The following is a 23,741-nucleotide window of genomic DNA, read 5'->3' on the forward strand; positions in this document are numbered from 1 at the left end:
CTCACAAAGATTTGGAAGGTAAGACCACAAAATTAATTACAGAGCAAATTTAAAAAAATTTTCTTCTCTAGTCTCAATTTCTTAAAGAACTCAATAACTGAACTCAATGGAAAATTGAACTGAATGAAATAAACATTTATTAAGGAGTCCTATGTATTGGGCATTGTGTTAAGTTTTGTGGGGGCTATACAATATAAAGATAAATAAAAGCTGGTTGGGGCACTCCAAAATTGAACATTTTAGGGAACATACACTCCTTAAAACAACTCTTGTACTAGACACGTAGTGGAAAGTGCTCTGGGAGTATCAGAGGGCAAATATGCAATGAACACTACGGTGACCTTAAATGGCTTTTTAGGGGTTCTGGTAAAGGTTTTTAAAAATACATACATATAATTTTATTTCCTTAAGCCATTAAAATTTTGAGGTTATAGGTTATTAAAGGTTAGTCTAGTGTGGTTAATACATCTAAAGTGACCAAATTAGGCTGTGTGCCATTTCCTAGCGCAGGGTAAAGATTTGAATTGGGTTTTAAAAGCTGAGCCTTTGGGGCAGAGGGGAAAGTCCAACCAAAGATTAAAAGACAGGAAATTATTTAAAGGAAGAGAGCTGGGAGTAGGGTGAGAATGGGGAATGGGTTGGGATATTCATTGGGAAACATAGTTCTAGTCCCAAGACTATTATGAAAAAACTTCATTGCCAGGTTGAGAAAGTGGATTTTATTGCAGAAATTATTTCAAAGTTCTATACCTTGAAATGAGTGACAAATGTATGTTTAGAAATGTTTTTGAATAATAAAAAATTATAATAAATTCTAAACTTAAGAAAGATTATTAGGCCTATTCCATGGTAATTTTGATTTTCACTGATTACTACAAATAGAGAAGAAAATTTGCTCTGGTTTCAGTGTTGAGTCAGCAAACATATCAAATGATGAGAAACAAGTTTTATCAATTTCTTTGGAAGTTTCCACAAGTTTTGATTAATCATCTAAACATATGGAATACTGTGTCATCAAATTTCAGAGCCACAAGATCACGAATCCTGCTCCTGGCTTTGGATAGTTTCCCCCAGAGTAACTGCAGACACCCCTGAGCCATTTCTGCTTTCCCACTGTTACCTTAATTGCAAACATTTTCAAGGTGGCCAATTAAAGATAAAACACAAGATCTGATCTTGGAAGGGAGGTTTTTCTTTTTCTTTTCTTCTCTGAAAAGCAAACTGGCTGTTACATGAATCAAAGCAGAGATGCACAGCCTCTCAGATAAAAATTTTAAAAATAATGAACATGACACAAGCAGATGTGATGACTGTGCTACGCTGTCTCGATCACTTAGTCATACGATAACGAAAAAGTGTGCATACGGTCCCATATTCTTTTAATTTTTCCCCCCTTAACTAATGATTTTCTGGGTCCACTAAGCATTCATTGCCACCTTCAGGATTGAAATTTAGCATTAATTCCATGTAAACGATACATCCCATATTAGAGCAGAGGGAAGCAGATGAGCAAGTTCTTACCCTCTGTACCTTGCTATGATCCAACTCTGGCCTAGATGGGAAAAATTTGTTTTTCCACACAGGGAACCCTCTTGAGAGTTACCAAAAAATAATAAGTTCTTGTCAGAACAGTATGGAGATCTTCTAAAACTGGGGTGGAAATACATTTTACCCTTTAAAGGTCAGGAGATGTTATTATGCAGCAAATTTAGTCCATGATTTATCCTTTTAAAAGGCAACATCACATGCATACAAAACTTACAAGGTCTGGGTTACAATTTAAAATGAAAATTAACTTCTAACAGCAATATTAATAACAGGTCCTGTTTTTAACCTGCTATGTATAAAATATTGCACTAAGTGCTATCTCTTATTTACGCTCCACAACAAGCCAGCAAGGATGAATACTGTAATTATTTCAATTTTAAAACGAGGAAATGGAATTTTATCCCTTATCCACCTTGAATGCCGACATCATTTTTACCTCTGATCTCCTCTCCTGTTGATTTTTCTTTCTGTTTTTGGATGGTCCCTTTGTAGCCTTCGATGAAACTTACTTCTTTTCTGACCCCTACATATGGGTTTTACCAGGAATTCTACTCTTGGGTCCTCTCCTTTCCTGTCCTTGGTGGTCTCTTTCACACTTTGTCCAATGGCTGTAATTCTAGGTGTCACCTCCCCCGTTCCCGTCTTCCTCTGTGTTGTAACTGCAGATCCGATATCTGACCTGGATATCGTGCCAGTATCCCAAACTCAGTATCCAACCCAGGATTTGACATCATCTGGCCAAAATAAGCTTTCCCTCCTGACATTCCATTTCTGTTCATGCCACCAACGCTCTGCCAGTCAGGTCTGACTTAAAATCCTAGAGTCATTTTGACATCTTGGCTCCCTTGCCCTTATAACCCTGCAGTCACCAATTCCTGTCACACCTCTGCCAGAAACATTTGTACCAATAACTGGGACTCAAATGACAATACCTCTTAGGTTTATATAGCTCTTTAAAACATAAAAAGCTCCTGCAAATGTTATTTCTTATAATTTCCACAATTAACCTCATAGAGACAAAGACTGGGGTTTCAGAAACTTAGGTGATTTGTCCCTAAAAGCAGAATTAGGACTTGATCCCAGGGTGTCTGACTTCGGTTTTTCAGGTACAATATTCCAACAACTGCCTTCTCCAAGGCGTGCCTGAGCTGGCACAGTGCTTCAGGTATGGTTTGTCTACCTTGCTCCAATACTGCTTATAAAATCATTGATAGTCACTGTCCCATAATCACTATCAAATTGACATTGTTTTCAAACACAGATCTGATCACATCACTGTCAGCTCAAAATCTTTCAGTGGCTTCCTTCCTCTAATAAAAATGTTCAAATTACTGAACCTTGCCCTGAAGACCTTTTACAGTTTGACTTCAACAATTCTGGAACATTGCTTCTCACAACACCTCAAAACTCCAGCCAAAGTGCACTATCCGCAGTTGTTTCTCAAACATATGCTTGCATTCCTCTACTCAGCCATGGCTCCTGAATGTGGCCTTTGCCTTTGAAAATGCCATCTGTGTTTTCTTTCTTTCATCAATTAATTCCAGAACATTAATGTATCAATAGCGTGCCAGGAACTGGGCCAGATCTGGGGAAAACTAGTGAACAGGACAGAAAAGGTCCATCTTCCAAAGAGCTTAGGATCTACTGGAATCTTAAAGTTCAGGGGGGAAAAATGCCACACTCTGCAAAATAAGCCTTTCCTGATGCTCCCCGTAGAAAGTCATGACTTTTCTCTCAACAGCCACGGTATAGTGAGAAAACCTCTCTGGTAGGTTTCATCATAACATGACTGAACTACAGTTATTGAATCACATGGCTTATCTCTCACCCTAGGCTGTAAGCTCCAGTTTTGATAGACACTCTCAGTCTCTCAATATTTAGCCCTCACAGTACATACAACTGTACCTCTCATATAATAAGACCTCAATAAATAATACTGAAATTAAATAATTTATCCCCGAGTCTGTGAGTGTGAGGCTGGGACGAGACACCAGCATGCCCTGTCCACAGAGGACGAAGAGAGCACACAGCACTCTCTCACCCACACACCAGATGGTTAACATAACATTATTTTAGGCAACAGAACTCTCCGCTGATATCCAGGGTCCCCTGACACTTGCCTCCATCCATTTAAAGAGAGTTTCAAGATCAAAACTAACCCAAGATCTCTGGACATGAGAGTACAAATCTGTTCAGTCTGCACATTTTTCTGCATGAACAAACAGGGAATAGAATTAGCATCTTCTCCAGATGGCCTGCTTCTCTGACCCCAGAACCAGGAGGATGCTACACTCCGGACCATGAAGCTAGGCTGGGTTGAATTTTATTTGTAAAGAATTAAGAAAATTTATGTACAGTTATATTTGTTCTTTTTGGTATACAGTTGTATGAGTTTTGCAACTATACAAATGCATAGTTGTATAACCATAATCAAGATACAAAACGGCCCCATCACCCCCCAAAGAAATTCCCTTCCACCATTCTTTTGCACTCATATTCTCCCCTACTCTTAACCAGTCATCTGTTTTCCACCTCTAGTTTTGCTTTTTCCAGAATGTCCTATAAATATAAAAGTGCACAGCTGTTTCAGTCTGGCTTCTTTATTTGGTGTAATGTATATGAGATTAATCTGTGTTGTATGTGTCAATAGTTTACTCCTTTTTCTTGCTGGGTAATATTCCACGCACAAATGTGCCATTGCTTACTCACTGCCTAACTGAGGAACATCTGGAGTATTTCCTGTTTTTGGCGATTACGAAGAAAGCCATTATACATAGGTTTTTGTGTTACCATGGGTTTCTATTTCATTCAGGCACATAGAAGTGAAATTGTCAGGACACATGGTAAGTGAATTTTTAACTTTATAAGAAACTAGCAAAATATTTTATATAATGGCTGTCCCATTTTGTAGCCCCATGAATAATTTATGAGAGCCCCAGTTGCTTGACATCCCTGCCAACACTTGGTATTGTCAGGTGGTTGTTTTTTTAAATTATTTTTTGTCTTTGATAATCTAGATGTGCAGTGTGGGATAAAGTTTTGAAACTTTCTTTTTAGAACCATAATATTTCCATTTCTATATTAAGCCCACACTCGACACTTCCTCCTCCTGTTTTTTCACTTGGATCTTTGTATTATCTTTCTCGCTAGATTAGAGTCATTCCTGGGTAAGGAAAAAAAATCTTAGCCATCTTTGTATGTATGATGCATTGCCATCCCACCCCAAGTACAGAAATTTGCAACAACAGCCAAATAATACAAGCTACTTAAATAAATCCTTCTGCATGATCAGATCAACACACAATGGCACGAATGCACCCAAAATGTAATATAGTATTACCTAATTTTATCAATTGTTGCATGCCAAAAGAATTTTAATAAAACTATGTACTTTCCTCCTTTTCAGGGATATTTCCATTTTCATTTGCTTTTGTGGCTATTCAACTAAATTGCAGATTGTGGTATTCTTGTTTTACCAAGCAGTAAATTATAAAACAGGGTTTGGATGGTGAAATATTTGAGTAACAGATTTCTTGTACTTATATGAAAAATAGGATTTTTCTTATTAGTACTTAAGTAAGAGATTATAACTTACTTATTTTACAAATTAGATTACTATTTTTTTTATTGAGCTATAATTGACATATAAAATTATATTAGTTTCAGGTGTAAAACACAATGATTTGATAGTTATAATATATTTCAAAATGATCATAGCAATAAGTCCAGTTAACATCTGTCACCACACATAGTTATAATTTTTTTGTGTGTGATGAGAAATTTTAAGATCTACTTTCTTAGCAACTTTCAAATATTCAATAGAGTATTATTAACTATAGTCACCATGCTGTACATTACTTTTTCAGGGCTTATATATTTTATATCTGGAAGCTTATGCCTTTAAATCCATTTGCACCCCCACCCCTCTGGTAATCACCAATCTGGTTCTCTACATCTATGAGCTCTCTCTTCCTCTCTCTCGCTCTCTCTGTCTCTCTCAATTCTACACATAAGTGAGATCATGCAGTATTTGTCTTTATCTGACTTACTTCACTTAGCATAATGCCCTCAAGGTCAATCCCTGTTGTTACAAATGTCAAGACTTTTTTTGTGGCTGAATAATATTCCATTATACATCACGTTTTCTTTATTCATTCATACATCGATGAACACTTAGGATGCTTCTATGTCTTGGCTATTGTAAATAATATTGAACTTGGGAATGCAGGTATCTCTTTTAGTTAGTATTTTTATCTCCTTCAGATTAATGTCCAGAAGTAGAAATGCTGAATCATAGACTAGTTCTACTTAAAAAATTTTGAGGAACCTCCATACTGTTTCCGTAGTAGATGCACAAATTTATATTTCCACCAACAGTGCACCAGGGTACCCTTTTCTTCACATCCTGCCAACACTTGTTAGCTCTCATTTTTTTATAAGAGCCATTCTAACAGGTGTGAAGTGATATCTCATTGAGGTTTTGATTTGCATTTCCTTTAACTAAAAAATATCTATTCAGTTCTTCTGATCATTTTTAAAATTGAATTTTTTGTTGTTGCCACTTACTTGTATTTCAATGTGTTTTTTAGGTGAGAGAGAAAAAGTTGGAATTACAGCAGGGACCTTCCTGTAAACATCATTTATCAAGTGAGCTGGGACAAAAAAAGAGGTTGAAAATCACTGATAAGGACTCATTTATATCTGGAATGTAATAAACAAAATAAACTGATGAACAAAATGGATCCAAGACACTGAAACATGGAACAGACGGAGGGATCTCAGAGGGAAGGTGGGGATGCGGGAGTGGGCAGGGAGAGGTTAACCAAAGAACTTACACGTTTATAACCATAACCCGTGGACACAGACATTGGTCTTGGGAAGGCCTGGGGGTGCGGTGGATGTGGGGTGGAGGGGATCAATGAGGGTAAAAAGGGGACATCTGTAATATTTTCAACAATAAAGATAAACTTAAAAAAAGAGACTCAAAGAATCTTGAAAATGGAGCTCTGTCGGCCAACCTCCAAGTCATCGCAGGACTTCTGGTTACAACAGCTGGTTCAGTGCTTCCACCACTGGAAGCTCACCAATCCATACAGCACCACTACAAGCATCCTTATATGCAAGAGTCTCAAAACAAAACAAATGAATAAATAAAAGAAATGCTGGGAACACAGCTTCTTTCTAACTGAGCTCTTGCTTTTCTCTAACATTATATAGCACCCTCTGTAGCACCTACGGAAATCTAAAAATGGAGTTTGGAATCTATTGTGGCAGAAAACATGTTCAACGTCACATTACCCAGCCATGTGCCGTTAATCTCATTAATTTTTACAGTGCAAGATGATATATATTTTGAAGAGATGAGCTCAGTGTCTTAAATGACATGAATCTTGGAACCTTTTAAAATAAATGTTCTTTCTGAAATTTTAGTTTTTGAATGGAAATGAACCGACAACTTAAAGTTGTATACAGGAGATAATTTGCATAAATCTATAGAAGAAAACGTCTTAAACATAACCAATAGTCAGACTAGATTCTGAGTCCTGCCGCAGAAAGGAATCTTGCAGAATTCTGAAACAAGGGACTTTCTGACCGTAGACATTTCTCTTTCTATTGGCTAGTTTCTGCGGTGATTTTGTACAAGGTGTCAATTTAGCTCAGGTGCAAATCCATTTCCAGAATTCCCTTCCCTAGGTGGGTCTTCATGACAGTGGGCTAAAGGGAAATTTATGAGGCGTGGAAGGCAGAGGAGCAGCAGTGTTACCAGGCTCCGAGGGGCAGTGCGGGTGCACCAGTGCCGTGTGCTCACCTCCCAGCTCACCTTGGTGACGTCAGATGGCAGTCAGGCTATGGGCCTTCGCCTCCCCCCAGCTCCCCATCTCCAGCTTCCTGGCCGGTGCATGAACCGCTTTCCAGGGGACAGTGCCAGCTCCTTCTATGGTTCTCCCAGGTCACCGGGGTTGGAGGAGGCAGGAGTCCGACACAGGTTCTGGCCAGTCTTGCAGATCCGGTCTGTCCCTGCTCAGCTCCACTTCACACCCAGCTTTTCTTCTCAGTTGCCAGCTCTGCTAACCTACGATGATTTCAGGCCCAACATCAGATACAGAAGCAACAGCTTTCCATAGACTTCTTTATAAGCTCCCACAATTGTGTGAGATTTAAAATTTACAATAAATCACCATAGTGGTTCTGCCTTCCGAACTGATGTGGCTTACATTAAATCTTTTGTATTCAGAATATATACTTGGTTATAAATATTCTTTTTGTGCCTGGCTTCCTCTTAAAAACAATTTATGATAGTATCAAATGCTACAGTACTAATTTATTAAGTATGTCATTTTATTTTACCCTGTTTTTGAGAAAGGGATTTGGAATATGCTCTTTTGTCCAATTCTCCTCCAGATAGTGGGCTGGGGGACTGGGAGTTTGGTCTATATTCAGAGAACAGAGAAAAACTAACAAATTAATTTAAATTTTGGTGCAATTACTAGAGTTATAAACCACCCTAAGCTAACTTGCTGTTTCTTCAAAATATGTTTTAACGTGACACTTAGAAAATTGTATCTACTCATGGAAAAACATTAAAAATTTGAAAACAACTTCAGTTAATCAGTTTTTATCTTAATGTATGTGCACTGAAAGTAGATAAATACTGCCACGAGTTCTTAAACCTCTGATGTTTCTTAATATAAAGATTATGGTCTTTATATGGTCTTTAAAGCCAAGGATATGTCTCTTCATCTTCCCACCCTCCCACAGTGGTGCACAGATAAGTTCTTATTAAACATCAATTGAACTAAGTAAAGAAGAAATTTCAGCTTCCTGTTTTTTACAAAAAAGAAAAGAGCAGCAGCGAATGAGCAAACAACCACAACCAACTGCATTCTCTGATGTTTTTCTCACTATTGTATGGAAACTCCAGCAGGAAACCACAGCTATATCCTCTTAACCGGTATAGAAAAATCTTATGAATCGCTGGCAAGCACAAAACAGCTCTATTAACATTACGTAGATGTTTGTGACAATTTGTACTCACTGTACTCAGTCACTTTACAAAATTTTAGCAATGTTTCTAAAGGACAAATCCCCAAGAAAAAATAGTCATAATACTAGTTATACCTTAACCACTTGTTGGTGGTAAATTTTATGGAAAGACGATAAATGCCACTGAAATTTAATTTCTGCCTCAATGTAATTGATTTTTAAAAACCTGATAAGTGTTAAACTTCCCCATTTGACTCAAGTCTTGTTACAACTTCTAATTGACCACAGATGCATTACCCTCTACTTAAAAATAACGATAGTGCTATCCCCCCCCCCCCCCCTTTGTATTCAAAATGACCCAAGAATTAGGCCTTTCTAGCTATGAAACATAGAAACCCTTTTGTCCATTCTCATGTATAATCCCATTCAGGATTTGCAGGACACATGTTTTAAATTTGTAATATGAGCCTTGAATGTGTTTTTATCAATGAAGGGACTTTCCATTGGAGATTTCTTAGTCATTCAGGAAGTACAAAGAAAAGATTATGGCAGAAGTCCAGGGCTTTCAAGGGCTTTAACTTCAATGGGAATCACAGACATGTATACTCACAGAAGTCAGAGGTACGAACACTGTGATCTTCCCTGCATGCCCATCTGACCTAGTATACAAGTTCAACATAGAATGTTCGTTTCATGAGTACACACATGAATGAATGAATGCATAAATGCTTGGCAGTGATGAAGAGGGGGAGATAAGCAGGGTATCTCTTAAGTTCTAGAAAAGGCTGAAGAGACCTAAATTCAGAAAACAGGCCTAAGATGGAAGGAAAAAATGCAGAACTGTTAAAAAAAAAAAAATTGAGCATTAGAGCTAGAATTGATCTCAGGGATTTTTGGACTAACCCTCTCATTTCTAGAGAACTCGAGGTGCCTGGGGCAATGACATAATTTCCTGTGCCACTTTCACTGTGACATCTGTGTACCTCTTTCGTGACTTTTGTCTTATGTGCTAAATTATTTTTTACTTAATATTTTTCATTCAGTTGACTGTAGCTGGTACACTAGTTGAAAACGTTAGCCTAGTCTTAAGAAATGTTATATGTAAAATCAGGTTTGATGTGCCAGTAATATCTTTTTCATAAAGAATATTTTAAAATATACTTTTAAATTTATTCTTAATATGTTCTATTAAAATAAAGTCATAGCTATTAAAATAAAAAGTAAATCTATATACTAAGATCATCTCACAGACCACTGATGAGGATCTCTCATACTTTTGAAAAGCAGTGCATTCCAACTGTGTCACCCCCCTGGAACAAAGAGTTCACAATTTAAAATAAGATAAAGAGGTAAAGACATTTCGGATTGATTACAAGAGTCCAGTAATAAGACTAATGCCTGTTTCGCCCATTTCTTTCACTAGAATAAAATCTATTGCTTATTAAGGGCTAAAAAAAAAAAAAATCAAGGCAGAAGTTATGGCTTTAAAAACAATTAGTGCCCGGCCGAGCGTGGCTCAGCGGTTGAACATCGACCTAGGATCCAGGCGATCGGGGTTCGATTCCCGGTCAGGGCACATGCCCGGGTTGCGGGCTAAGCAGCAGATCAATGACTCTCTCATCATTGATGTTTCTATCGCTGTCTCTTCCTCTCCCTTCCTCTCTCTGAAATCAATAAAGATATATTTAAAAATAAATAAAAAATAAATAAAAACAATTAGTGAATTTTCATTTTCAAAATGGACAGAGCTGTGCATATTCAGCTCCTGTTAAGCACCATTAGTTTATTAGAAATATAGTTTTAAGAAGGAACGTGAATCAAATGGGCCTCTTATACATAGATTCCCTTTTATTTGGCCTTCAATTTGTAACCAGGACACTTACCTACAAGCTATAAGAAGGAATTGCTCAACTTTCGTAAGTAAACAAAAGTCTATGATTAAAACATCAATCTGGAAACACTAGTTCTATAAATAGTTTCTAAGTCCAAAGTCCACAGGTAGGGCTAAACACAGACACATGCCTGGTTTTTCTTGTTATATGTGTGTATGTGCATGTGTATGTGCACGTGACTCTGTGATATGTATTTAGTGTTTCTTTTGAGAAAGAAATACTTTTTTCTGGGACATATGTGTCATCTGGATATTTTGATAAAAAGTTTTGTTTTCTGATTGCATTGCCTGGACAATGATTTATAAAGATTTAACCTAAATTGCCCTTAAACTCACCCTGTTTGTTTAAAAAATGATTTATCACTGAATTAGAAGCTTTCACATTTGGTTTTTAAGCAACACAATATGAAATCCAAGATAGGAGAAACTAGTCTATAAAGTCGTGCTTATTCCTCATATTTTGACCCAGTGTTCACAGTATTCATTTTTTGAAACCCCCACCTGAGGATATTTTTTCCGTTGCTTTTCATAGAAAGTAGAAGCGGGGGTGGGAGGGGGGAGAAATATTGATGTGAGAGAGACACATTGATTGGTTGCCTCCAACACTCACCCTGACTGGGGCCAAAGATCGAATTTGCAACCGAGGTACATGCCCTTGGCTGGAATCAAACCTGGGACCCTTCAGTCCAAGGACCGACGCTCTAACCACTGAGCAAACCAGCTAGGGCCATAGTATTAATTTAAAAATTTTTATTTATTGACTGATTTTGAGAGAGAGAGAGAGAGAGAAAGAAAGAGAAACATCAATTTATTGTCCCACTTATTGATGCATTCATTGGCTGATTCTTGTCTGTGCCCTGACTAGGGATAGAACCAGTAACGTTGGTGTATAGAGTTGATGCTCTAACCAACTGAGCCACTAGGCCAGGGCTTCATCGTATTAATTTTACCAATATTGTAGTATAGCACAATGGTGAAGCATGTGGCCTTTGAAGTTGGCTGACTCTGAATTTACACAGCTCAGGCAATTACTATCTTTGGGACACTGGCCAAGTTATTTAATATGTTTCCTGCTCTCTAATATGGGGAAAATAATAGCACAAACTGCATAGATTTGTTAACAGGGGACATGGTTTGTTTTAGTAGAATGCCATGGGCAGAGAAATCTAAAGAATGAAGTTTTGAAAGAGGAGCTCATCCACTCTACAGATCTATAGTCTCTGCACTGTCCATTTCCTTACAGTGGAGAGGAGATGGAGAAAGAGAAGTGTATTTGGGCTCTCTCATGCCCTAGAACCAAGATGGCAAAGTGCCCCGAATGGCTCCTTTAGTCTCTGGCTCCCCCTTTACCCTGCTTTCCTTCGTCTTCCCCCTGTGTTTGCTCGGTCATTTGTCTCTGCTTGTCATCATTAGTTCTGTAATCTAGGTACCCTCGTCTTCTCTTACCTCCCGTGTCACTGCCTTCTAGGCAGCAAGGCAAGGCAGTTCACCTCTAAGTTGGAATAAATACACGGAGATGCAATCATTCACCAGGCATTCCAGAGACATGAGTTACCACTTGAATTTCCAGGGTCCTAACTCTGGAGAGGAAGAACAGGAAAGAGTGAGAACCACCTTAGAAAAGAGCAGGAGTGCCCTGGGCCATTTCACCGAGCAGCAGTGAAAACAGCTGCGTAGTTTCAGTACTTTGAAATGGGTACCTTACTCAATAATGATCTGATTCCAGATTACCTCTCAAGGGTGGAGGTGATCCCTGAGAATCTAAGCAATAATTTAAAAGTAGCCTTTAAACCATCTTCAAATACACTAGTGTGTCACAAAACATTTATGAGCAATGATAAAGTACAATGACAAGTGATTTATTAAAAGAATAATTTAGAGCAGTCTTCTCTGTCGGTTATGTTAATCTTGATAATAAAGTAATTTTTATAATAATGTGACCCTCATTCATCTCACTTGCATTTGTAGATGTTTTCTTGAGTAAAAAAAGGAGGGGAGATGAAGTTACACCGAGGTTCTGGTATACGCCTGGGGAAGAAGTTTCCTATAGTATATGGATTAGCCATTAGCAGAAATTTAGAAGATTTCTTAATCTTAAATCTGCCCCATCTTGGTTACTGTTGCTACTTAGTTGTTTTTAGTAGAATAAAGTAAAAAATACATGTGTCCATGTTTTTATTTTCAATGACATTAAGGAAGTGTAATGTGGGAAAAACTCCTCTTGTTTTCAAGTTGGCCTGGCTGAGAAGAAAGGAACCCAGGGGTGGAGGGCAGATGGCAAAGCTGCGAAGAGAAACGGAAAGTCAGCTGAACTGCTAGAGCTCACAGGAAGGAAGACAGAGGTACAGGGCTGCCTGGCTGGGACAGAGAGAGGAGCCTCATTCGTTAGGCTGCGAGGGCAGTTCTCAAGGATCTCGACCAATAAAAGAGCCCATTCTAACTTTGCTGAGCCATATTTATTAGTAAGTGTATCTAGTCCCGTGTCTGGGAATTGAGAGTTCAGACTCAAATAATTAGATTCAACTTTAAATTCCTGGCACATAGCACAGGGTCTAACATATACATCAAGTACTCAAGTATGAACTTATTAAATGATCCAAGCACTCATCTTCCCTAAATCGGGGCCTTCTGCCAACCACCTTTCACATTCTATACTTCATCTCTGAAATAAACTTCTCTCTCCATTTTGAGGAATGCTCCTCCTTGATCTGCAAAGCAGAAGTACTGATGTACTCTCAGTCCAGCTCAGGTTATTAACTTTGATCATCCCTTCCCAAGACTTAGACTCACCACTCAAAAGCCACAAACCCCAGAGGGACGACCTTTTAAAAACACACCATTACGATTTTAAACATCAAAACAACCACCAGGGGAATAGGCAAACAGTTTCTTCATAAGAGAGCATTAAAAGTTCCAGTGTGATTAAATTTATGTTATTTAAAATCACTAAGAAAAAAATTACTTTATCTGTAAAGATTTTTTAACACCTACGGTGTTTTATATATACAATATTATCAATGCATTTCCGGTGATATGTCATCAAATGACTTGACTTAAAGACCTGGACATCATTCTACAAGGAAACGCACTCTCTCTAAAGGAAGCACAGTTGATGACGGAGCCTGTGTCCTCTGTTGGCCTCCACTGACACTGTTCTCAGTATTGTCTTTTTGGAGCGAAGCTGCTGAAGCACCGACACCTTAGGATTAATAATTAGATGTGAGGATGCTTTTAGAAGTAAAGTAGGAGGCACAATGTGGGGGTGGCATGCAGTGAAGGACGCGTGAAAAGTGGCAGCAGAGATTGAAAAGGGAGAGATTTCAGAGCGCTATTAAGACTTTTCTCTACTTTACAGATCTGCCTGAGTTTTCCATCGCGTTGTCCCAAAAGGACATTTGCCTTGATTTACAATATGAATAACTCGGCCCTGACCCCGTCACCTCAGTTTTAGCCATATGAACAGTCCTGCACAATAAGCCAGCCTGTGATGTGCTTTGATCTGATGAGCTTCAGCGATGGGTGGAAAGCACAGCCAACTGCCATTGCTAGATGCGCACTGCTCAGCTGTACGGACACGGACACAAATTGGGGGATGAATCAATACTAATTCTGACAGTTTAGTCTCAACTGCTAGGCCTATCAAACAGAATGCACCATTACTTGGAAGACTGAGATATGCTTTGGGCTCTCAGGAGGCTATTGCAAGTTTGATGTATACCTAAAGAGTTGTACATAAAGACATGGTGCATTTAAAAATTCATAAAGCAATCCAATGGAAAATTGTAGTAAAATTAAAGGATACATTATGGTTAAAACAGTTCTGCTGCTGCTTCTCTTTTTTTTTCTTTTGGCCACATGTGGTACAGTAAAAAGCAAGCATGCAAACAAACAAAACACTCCGCTATTCTCTTACTAATAGACCAGGTCAACTCAGTTTGTATTCATTAACCTTTCACAGAATCTATATTATTTTAAGCATGGAAATTTTTAGACTCTCACTATAGTTTATGGGAATTAACTACATTGAATACGATGATCTTGCTACTTTGTACAATAACATCAATTTCGTGAGTACAATCAGAGCATTGCAGAGCTCAATGGAACTGAGAAAACACCTAGTCCAGATTCACAAACTCAGTACCTAGGAGTTCTAGGTAGCTAACACAAGTAGGTGAAGCTGTTGAGTATAAGTGGCTTAGATGAAGCCTCAGCATCAGAGAGACAGTAGGGAGTAGCGGAGACTGTAGTATAGTAAAGAGGTAGCACACGCTGTTATTCAGCTACGGCCTAATGAATGTGGGTTGGTGCTTCATTTTTTTATAATAGATATTCTGATTTTTAACTATTGGCGTAATTAAAAATAAATATCTGCAGGCCAAATAAAACATGCTCTTCCTGCTGGGCTCACAGACTACCAGTTTCCGGTTTCTGATCTTGTACCTACATTCTCAAACTTGAGGTCCTGACAGGTTAAGTAAAGTGCACCAGGTCTCTGAGATGCTCATGGCAAATCATTCTTCTGCTCTGAGAATCTATGTGTAGGCAAGAAATCATCCTCAATGTGAAAGGAGGTTGCATAGGCATTTTTCACTCCCTTATTCAGAGCTGTGCCCCTGACCTGACATTGACAGATTTCTGCTCTCTGACTGCTTTCAGAACATGTTCAACATGAAAACAAGGCCAATTCTCTACACCCTTTTGTCATAAGCATTTTTTACTCATTCAAGGATGCAGGGGAAATATACATCCATTTGTGAACCTCAGCTCTGATTAAAATTCTTATTAGCGGAACAATATAACTAAGTATAAATTAAAAATTCAAGTGATGTATAAAATAGTAGTTAGAAACAGCTTGTAAGAATATTGGAGGGCTTAGTGAAATAGCTGAGCTTTCAACAATGTTTAGAGGGGCTTGAGAAAGTACAAAGAAATGAGCATTCCAAAATGATGCAATGGCGAAGGCAAAGACCAAAGTCAACAAAGTGGAACCCACAATGAATCAAATATCATTTGCATTTTTGAAGAACACATTTTTTGCAAAGTGTGTCATAAGAAAGTATATTGGTATCAGAGTAGAAAAGAAAAACAATTAAAAATTCTTATATTATATTCAGCAGCCCTGTCCTACACAGTCATAATTCAGAATAAAAACCCAGAGGCAATGCAAAATTCTGAACCCTGATGATATCTGCCATATTATACTTATTAAGGCAGAAACACAAGCACAGTCTATTACATTTTAGAAAAATTATTGACAAGAATTGAAACAAAAAAAATACTCTGATTACTCAGAAAATATAGCAAACACAAACACTGAACTCCCTCAAGTATTTCATTTACCCAAAGTTGTACATTATAAAGAAAAAGAAGAGTGTCTCATAGATACAGTAATGGTTATTTTAATTTTAGGCTATTTAGAAATCAATATCCTGTAAAAACAATCAAGAATCTATCCACATAAAACATCTTGATGATTCCCCCTGAACTAGATTTCCCACTTTGCCAAACAACTTGTAATTTGGGCTTAAAAAAATATTCTCTGCAACTCCTTTACCCCCAGAAATCAGTAGAGGCAAATGTGATTTTTTAAGGAGCTCTAGAGCTCTCTGTCCAGCTGTCCACTGAATTAATAATGACACTTAGGTCCCTGGAGGCACCTGTGACTATAGATTTCCACTGTCTCATCTTGAGTTTTTTCAGAGTTTGCTTGGTCTGCAAGTGTCACAGGCTGTGCTTACTTACTAAAGCCATCTTCCTGGGGGAGAACTGGGTATCCACTGGGTTTAGGATCCAAGAATTACCATTTTTAAATTGAATCTGGTGTGTAAAGCCAAGAAAATTCCTTGCCTCAGAACACACAGCTGATCTCCACAATTTTTCTGCTGCATCAGACCCTGGGGACAGAGATCTCTGTATTGTCATTTAAAAAGACTCACTTCATTTACTCTCAATTTTGGAAGAAGGGCTGCATGAATATTTTGATGTCCATACCCCATCACTCAGGAGATGCTCAGACCTCTCTTCAGGTCCTGCTCTTCCTCCCCTTAGCTGACAATCAGCTAAGAGGAGGTCTAGGTTTTAGCCCCAGATCTAATGGTGATTTAGGACAAGCTAATTAACTTGTCTGGGACTCATCTATAACCTTTTTATTTCCTTGTAAATAAAGGCAGGACTAAACAGTGATATTCACATTTGGCTATTGAAATGCTTTTGGGATCACTGTAAAATATAGATTTCTAAGACCCACTTTCAAGACTTGGACTCAGATTCAATAGATTATAACATTTAACCTTCCAGCGAAGGTCACAGCATTTAACCTTCCAGTGAAGGTCAGTTATTAATGCTTGGCAATAATAAATCAGGCCACAAAATTATGCTGCTAGCTTCAAAATAAAGCCAACAATCTAATTACAGACATAAAAAACATTAGAAAGCTGTTACTGGCTAAAAAGCTCTGAAAATTTTTCTTACTGGCATTCAAGATAGTAAGTAATCTAAATTGTAAAGCATATACATTTTCCCCATGAAATTTAATATCTTTATTTTATTTTTTTTATCCTCAACAGAGGATATTTTTTACATTGCTTTTCAGAGAGTGGAAGGGAGAGAGAGAGAGAGAGAGAGACATCGATGTGAGAGAGACACAGTGATTGGCTGCCTCCCACACATGCCCTGACTGGGGCCAGGGTGGAGCCTGCAACCCAAGTACGTGCCCTTGGCTGGAATCAAACCTAGGACCCTTCAGTTTGCAAGCCGATGCTCTAACCACTGAGCAAAACCAGCTAGGGCAATAAATATCTTTTCAATTCAAATACAGCCTCAAGATATTTTTATTATTTCAGTTTCGACTCTTATGCAAAAAAGTTAGATTATCACTAATCCAAACATTTGGATGTGGAGAAGGAAGATGAAAGAGGAGTCCAGGACATCTTCATAAAAAAGTGAATTTCCATATTTGACTGCACTCCAAATCAACTAATTTAAGCACATGAATCTCTATTTTAACTGGCAATGTTTTTCTGGTTAAAGGTACAGCTTTATTTAAAACGGTATCAATATCATAACATTATTTCATTTCATAGGAGAGCAGAAGAGCTGAAAGAAGCTCAACAAAAGTTTTTCAGAAACACAAGTAAAGCCTTTCTTCTCTGATTTGATCTCCTCAAAATAACTATTAGGCTACAGCAGAACATTGATGTTAATTTCTAGAAATGCATACAAACTTATTTAAATACACATGCTGCTCGATTAAGGTGGAGTCACATCCAGATAAACCTATAGTAAGTTGAAAACATCGCAAGTTGAAAATGCATTTAACACCTTACCCGTCGGACATCATGGCTTAGCCCAGCCTGCCTTAAACATGCTCAGAACCCTTACATTAGCTTACAGTTGGGCAACATCCTCTAACACAGAGAATCTACTGCAGAGTATCCATGTTCACCCCTGTGATTGTGGGGCTGACTGGGAGCTGCCCAACATCACAAGAGAGTATCGCACTGAGCATCAGGAGCTGAGGACATGGTCAAAATCCGAAGCATGGTTTCGACTGAATGAGTCTGGCTTTCACACTGTCGTAAACTCAAAAAATTGTAAGTCAAATCACTGGAAATGACTTGTACTTAACTAAAATGATGGTCAAGTACCTCAGGGAACCCAAAAGAGAAAACCCAACAGAAGCTGCACTTCCTTTTGGGGTTATGGGTGTGAAGTGGTCTGGTTCATCTTCACAGGGCAGTCAGTGCCTACCACTGGGCTTTGTACCTACTGGGCACTTGAAAAGCGGAACTTGTTGAAGGAAACTGAAGGATTTGCTCAATTTAAGACTTGATTACTCTTGCCCCCTCGACTAAAGATTATACTTATGCTCTGAGAAATGAAATACTCATGACGCAATGTGGTGTATCACGTAATTTCAATAGTTCAACTATTAAATTCAGTTGAAACAAGGCCTAACCTGGAAATTATTATTGAAACAAAAAGATGGCAGGAAATGACAGATTTATGATGTTATGGCCATTCTATCCAGATCTTCTTAAAGTAGCTGTATTAGGAAAAGAAATCTTAGATATAAAATAAATAGCAACTCTTGAGTAATATTTTAGTCTAAACATAAATTCTGCTGCAATTCTCTCCCCAAAATTGATATTCACTTTTCCTTTTCTAAATAATGTTCTTTTAATTTAGTGAGAGAGAGAGAGAAATATCAATTTGTTGTCCCACTTATTTATGCATTCATTGGTTGATTCTTCTATGTGCCTTAACTGGAAATCGAACCTGCAATGTTGGTGTATCCTGATGATGCTCTAACCAACTGAGTTACCTGGCCAGGGCCTTAAATGATTCTTAAACCTTGTATTATGCCACCTCATTCTTTACTTCCCCCTTCTACATTCTCACTTCTTCCTCACTGCCCACCCAGATCTCTTCCCATCCTTCATAAACTAGCTCAAGTTCTGCCTCCTCCCTGAAGCTCTCTAGACTAATTCAGTCCCCAAGGATCTCCATCTCCTAACTTTACTGCAATGACCTTACTGGTAAGTCATAATGTTTTGCCTTTCTCCAGGCAATTCTGCTATTCAGGATTTTGTGTAAATGCTTACGTATCCAATCTCCTAGTTGACTCTTGGGGTCTTGCAAACAGGAAGCATCTATTTTTTTTCATTCACTTAAAGCAGTTGCTTTCAGATTTTTTGGAACATGATGTATAATAAGATGTAGATTTTTACATCATAGTCCAGTGTGTACATACATATAAATATATATTTAATTTAAAAGTTCAATGAGCAATACTATTTATCCTTCTATTCTGTCTTACTCTATTTTTTGAAAATAAAATGTTGCCCAGCTGGCATGGCTCAGTGGTTGAGCATCGACCTATGATCCAGGAGATCTCGGTTTGATTCCTGGTCAGGCAATATGCCCGGGTTGTGGGCTCGATGCCCAGTAGGGGGCCTGCAGGAGGCAGCTGATTAATGACTCTCTCCTCATTGATGTTTCTATCTCTCTCTCTCCATCTCCTTTCCTCTCTCTGTAATCAGTAAAACATATTTAAAAAATAAAATAAAATGCTATCATACCCAGTAAACTGACTTCACATATGTTGTGACTATTTCTAAAAGGACACTTATTGATTACTATGAGATTGCTGTATATGTTTCCCTCACTTAAAAAAATAACTGTAAGTTGTATGTGACCTTTGGGCTTTCTTTAGCCCGTGTTGCTGAGTTACATTTTTGTTAATTCAGTTTCTCTTTTGGAGTCATCTACGACAATGAAATGCTTTTGGAATATACATTTTTCATCCTTTTGCCCTGAGCACTGTTGTTATAAAAATACGATTCCCTACATTTCTATAAAACTCATTTCTATAAAAATCAAGTCTCCATTCCCTCATTCTTTCTCATTTTCAGTATGCAAAGTAGGTGGTAGGCATTTCATAGATGAAGAAATCGAGGCCCAGAGAATTGTGATTTTCTTAACAACACGTCTCCCTTTTAAACAGACTATTACAAATTAAGGTAAATATAGTTTCTAGATATTTGAAGCATATAAACTCGGGTAACGTGAACCACATAGAGCCTCGATATGAAGGCATTTACCTAACTTCTCCAGATCAAATGATTGACTGAGCAGATGAGTTAGTGGCTCTTCTGGACTTAAGCCTGAGGATGGATCTGCTTCCTTCTCGATCTCCATCTTCCCATCTTTACCTCCTCACAGCTTTTCAACCACCTGGAGCTACTTGTCCTTCCTGGGGCCCTGCATATTTGGCCTTGGTACCAGGCCTGCCCTTGTCTCTCCTCTTTACCAGACTAGTTCTTACACTTCAGGTCCCTGGGTACTGTCCCTGTCCTCTCCACCTCCCCACTCTGGCTTCCACAGCACCCTGTGCTTGCCCTGACGTAGCGCTTAACTAGCGGTCACTTCCTTTCTCCCAAGGCTTGCTGGCTGAGACTGTGTCTCGGTTACTCTTCAATTCCAAAATTTAGGACCATGTTTAGTTCAGGATAAATGTATGTTGAATGTGCGAATGAACCGATGAGTGAATGTACAAAGGGTAAAAACAACTGCCCTGAAAGAGCTCAAGTGTGAGCTGGGACTGGAAGTGCACGTCTTGACTCTCTGAGGCTTCTGGTTTTTGTGATTCCACGACCAATATTCCCTGTAAGCTGCAGGTTTTGTGACTGAAAAGTCATACGGTGAAGGATAGCTGTATCTAATACATTCTTTTATGTATATTTGAGGCACAATCAAAGAAATACTGCAGGTGTAATGGGCAAGTGTATTGAGGCAATTAAAAAAAAAATCCAAATTTCAAAAACAGCTTGTTGGAACCCACCCCGACCTCCAGTTAAGACTGACGCGATTCATATCGTGCTTCAGTCCTCCACCTCCCATATGAAGCTCTGCGCTTCTGATCTGTGTCCTTGTCATTTTTTTGAAAGTCTAGTTAGTGATTAGGTAAACCTCACCACACCACAACACGCTCTCCGTGGCTCTCTAGGACTTCCTCTGCCCTGTTTCCAAAATAAATTCCAACGACATAACATCTAGACTTGCAATGGCAATTACTACTTATTTTTCTATTTGTGAATCAATAACCTAGTCTCCCTACTAAAACCACACAGAAACTTGAAAAATGTTCTTCGTGATTCTAGCTCAAAAGAATATTCTATAATACAAACTCCTGCCATTTGCAGATAGCAACAGAAAAGATTTTTGCCTTTATGCTGTGTGACTGACTCATGTATCTTTATTCCCACAGTTGTTACTCAGGGCAGGCCAGTGGTGAACACAGTGGAAAAGAAACAATAGTTTATAACTGGAAAATAAGCACATTTGGGAGAAGTACACTCAAATCATTATCAAAGTAAAATATGCAGCAGCACCAACAAGAGCAAACAAAAGCCCACGCAAGAGATGTGTAAATATTTCATGAAGCTAAGCCTTAATCAACTCTCTCTCCAAATTTTGCTGGTGTTGTAAACACTTCAGTTACTTCCAGTCCCACCATGACCCAGATTCCTTGCAAAACAAAATGCAAACGTGGACCGATGGCTCTTTAACTAACGTATTGTGAAAAATTTTTAGATGGACCATCTCCAAGGTATTGATTTTAACAGGAAGAGAAAGATACCTTAATGAAAGGTGGTTGCTTCTGGGTGACTCTCAGAGCTTCGGTTCTCCCCTCCCCCTCCAAACCCTTGCCTTCTCCCCTCCGCCTTTGCTGCTTTCTGGACATTCACATCACCTTAACCTTGAACTGCCTACACTCCAAGCAGAGATTCCTCCCAGTGCCCCTCCAGAAGGCCCTTTCAACCTGGCAGGGACTTGCTGCCTTCCTACCATCCCAAATTCACTTTGCAGTCTCTAAGTACCTCTCTTTATTTCCTCCCCTTTCACGGTCCATTGTTGCGTCTGAAATTTTGCCTGTATCTTTTAGATGTGCCTGGATGGCGTGAAGGTCTGTTGTGAGCATGGTTGACAGTGTTCTTCAGCTCTTTTCTAAAAATCCATCTCCAAAGAACCATTTATAGCCTCTAGTCTCTACCCTGATTGAATCCGGTTCCAAAGTTCACCTCTAGATACTGAACAGGTCTCTACAGTGATTTCCCTTTATCAACCTCTGCCCGCCCTTCTTCTCTCTCAGCCTATCTCAGGAAAGATTATATATATTTAAACGTGTGTTTGTATACACACACACACACACACACATTTTATATACAACTGTAGTGTATTGACCGTAAAGAGAATAAGCATAGGAAAATAAGAAACATGCCAGTTAGTATTGCCAAACACACACACACACACACACACACACACACCCTACCTATTGGGGTATTCACAGTGTGCAGACCCACTGATGATAACCCCCCTGCCCAAGAACAAGAACAGCAGCGTCTTCTCCCATTTACCTTCAAAGCCAGAGCCTAAGGGAGCAATGACCTTGCAGAGAAATTCATCACCTGCGAGAGACACAGACCCTTGGGGAGCGCAGGATGGGATGGGCACCGGAGCAACAGGCAAAGGATCCCCAGGCAAAAACGTGGCCCCGAATCCATCCCTCACCAGCACCGAGCAGAGCCCTGCCCGGGTTCCCGGGGGCTGGGCACGGCGCAGAGGCGGCGCGGGGGGCGTCTCCTCCGCGGCCGCCGGCCGCCTACCTGATCCCGCCGGCTCCTGCCTGCGCCGCGGGGCCACTGCCTTCGCTGTGGCGGCGGCTTCCCGTCGACTGTCGGCGCCGCACGGAGGGCCCCGGTGCGCCCGGGAGCGGCGCTTCGGCTCAGCCCTGTTCCGGGAGCGCGCGGGGCGCTCGCAGGAACTGAAATTACTATGCAAAGAGCAGAGGCGGCGCGCAGAAGCCGGGCGGAGACCGCGGGGCCGCCCCCGCCGCCGGGCTGCAGTCGCCGCCGCCGGGCGCGGAGCCAAACGGGAGGCGGGAGTCCAGGCGCGGGGCTGCGCAGCCGCCGGGCCCGCGGCGCGCCGGTCGGTCCGTCCACGCGGGGCAGCGCGGCGGCGCCGAGCATCCGAGCGAGGGCACGCGGCTCCGCGGGCCGCGGCGGCAGCGGCGGGGCGCCGAGCTCCGCCCCCCGCGCCCCGCGCCCCCGCCCGGCCCTGTCCGTCGGGCGAGCGGGGCTCGCGGCCGCGCGCCCGCGCCCGGGGTGGCGGGTTCGGGTTCTGCTGCAAGGACGCCAGCGGCAGGCGGAAAGTTAGGAGGGGAATCAACGCGGAGAGAGGGCTGGGGCTGAGCGCGGCCGGCAGGAATGTTGGCCCCCGCGTTTTCCCGCAGGCCACCAGACCGCGTGGCTGTGTCTAGACTCGAGCAGACGGTTTCTAATAAAGCCACGTGCAGCGAAGGTCTGAGAGCAAGGAGACCGCCTGGCGTTTAGTACGCGCTGGAAAATGTGCAGTATCCCAGGTATTTGGGGCCGGCGTTGCTGACAGTGTTCCTGTCCCCGTCCCCATGCTCCTCCGGCCATCGGGCGTGGATGGCTTTGGAAGTCGTCCCTGTTGAGAGGCTCCAGCAACACTGAATGAATGTGTCGTCTGGTGAGCAGCTGTGGATGGTGCAAAATGATACAATGAAAAGAACTATTATTAACTGAGTATTTGTTGGCAGGCACTCTGCAAAATGCCTTATATGTGCAGCCGTGGGTGTTATTCTCGGCTTTATTGATGAGAAAACAGGCTTTGATGATTTAAGACACTGCTTGAGGTCACCCAATAGTAACTTGCACAGCTGGAGTACAAACCACTCCAAGATATAGTCTCAACTGGTACACAGGATGCACCCAGGGATCTTGTCAAAATGCAG

General features: G+C 40.2%; 1 protein-coding gene across 6 annotated transcripts in view; it reads right to left on the bottom strand.

Annotated features, from left to right (window-relative positions):
* Positions 1-22,842, bottom strand: part of GPRIN3 (GPRIN family member 3) — a 70,977-nt gene extending 48,135 nt beyond the window's left edge. The window contains exons 1-2 of one of the 6 annotated variants that reach the window (XM_081148098.1): positions 22,591-22,842; positions 7,370-7,621 (exon numbers count right to left, since the gene is read on the bottom strand). The gene's annotated coding sequence lies outside the window, so the exon portion shown is untranslated. The other 5 variants (XM_081148101.1, XM_081148100.1, XM_081148099.1 and 2 more) reach the window with 5 other exon arrangements.
* Between the last annotated feature and the right edge of the window lie 899 nt (positions 22,843-23,741).

This window comes from Miniopterus schreibersii (genome assembly GCF_964146895.1).
Source record: "Miniopterus schreibersii genome assembly, chromosome: 1".
In the NCBI taxonomy this organism is placed as follows: Eukaryota; Metazoa; Chordata; class Mammalia; order Chiroptera; family Miniopteridae; genus Miniopterus; species Miniopterus schreibersii.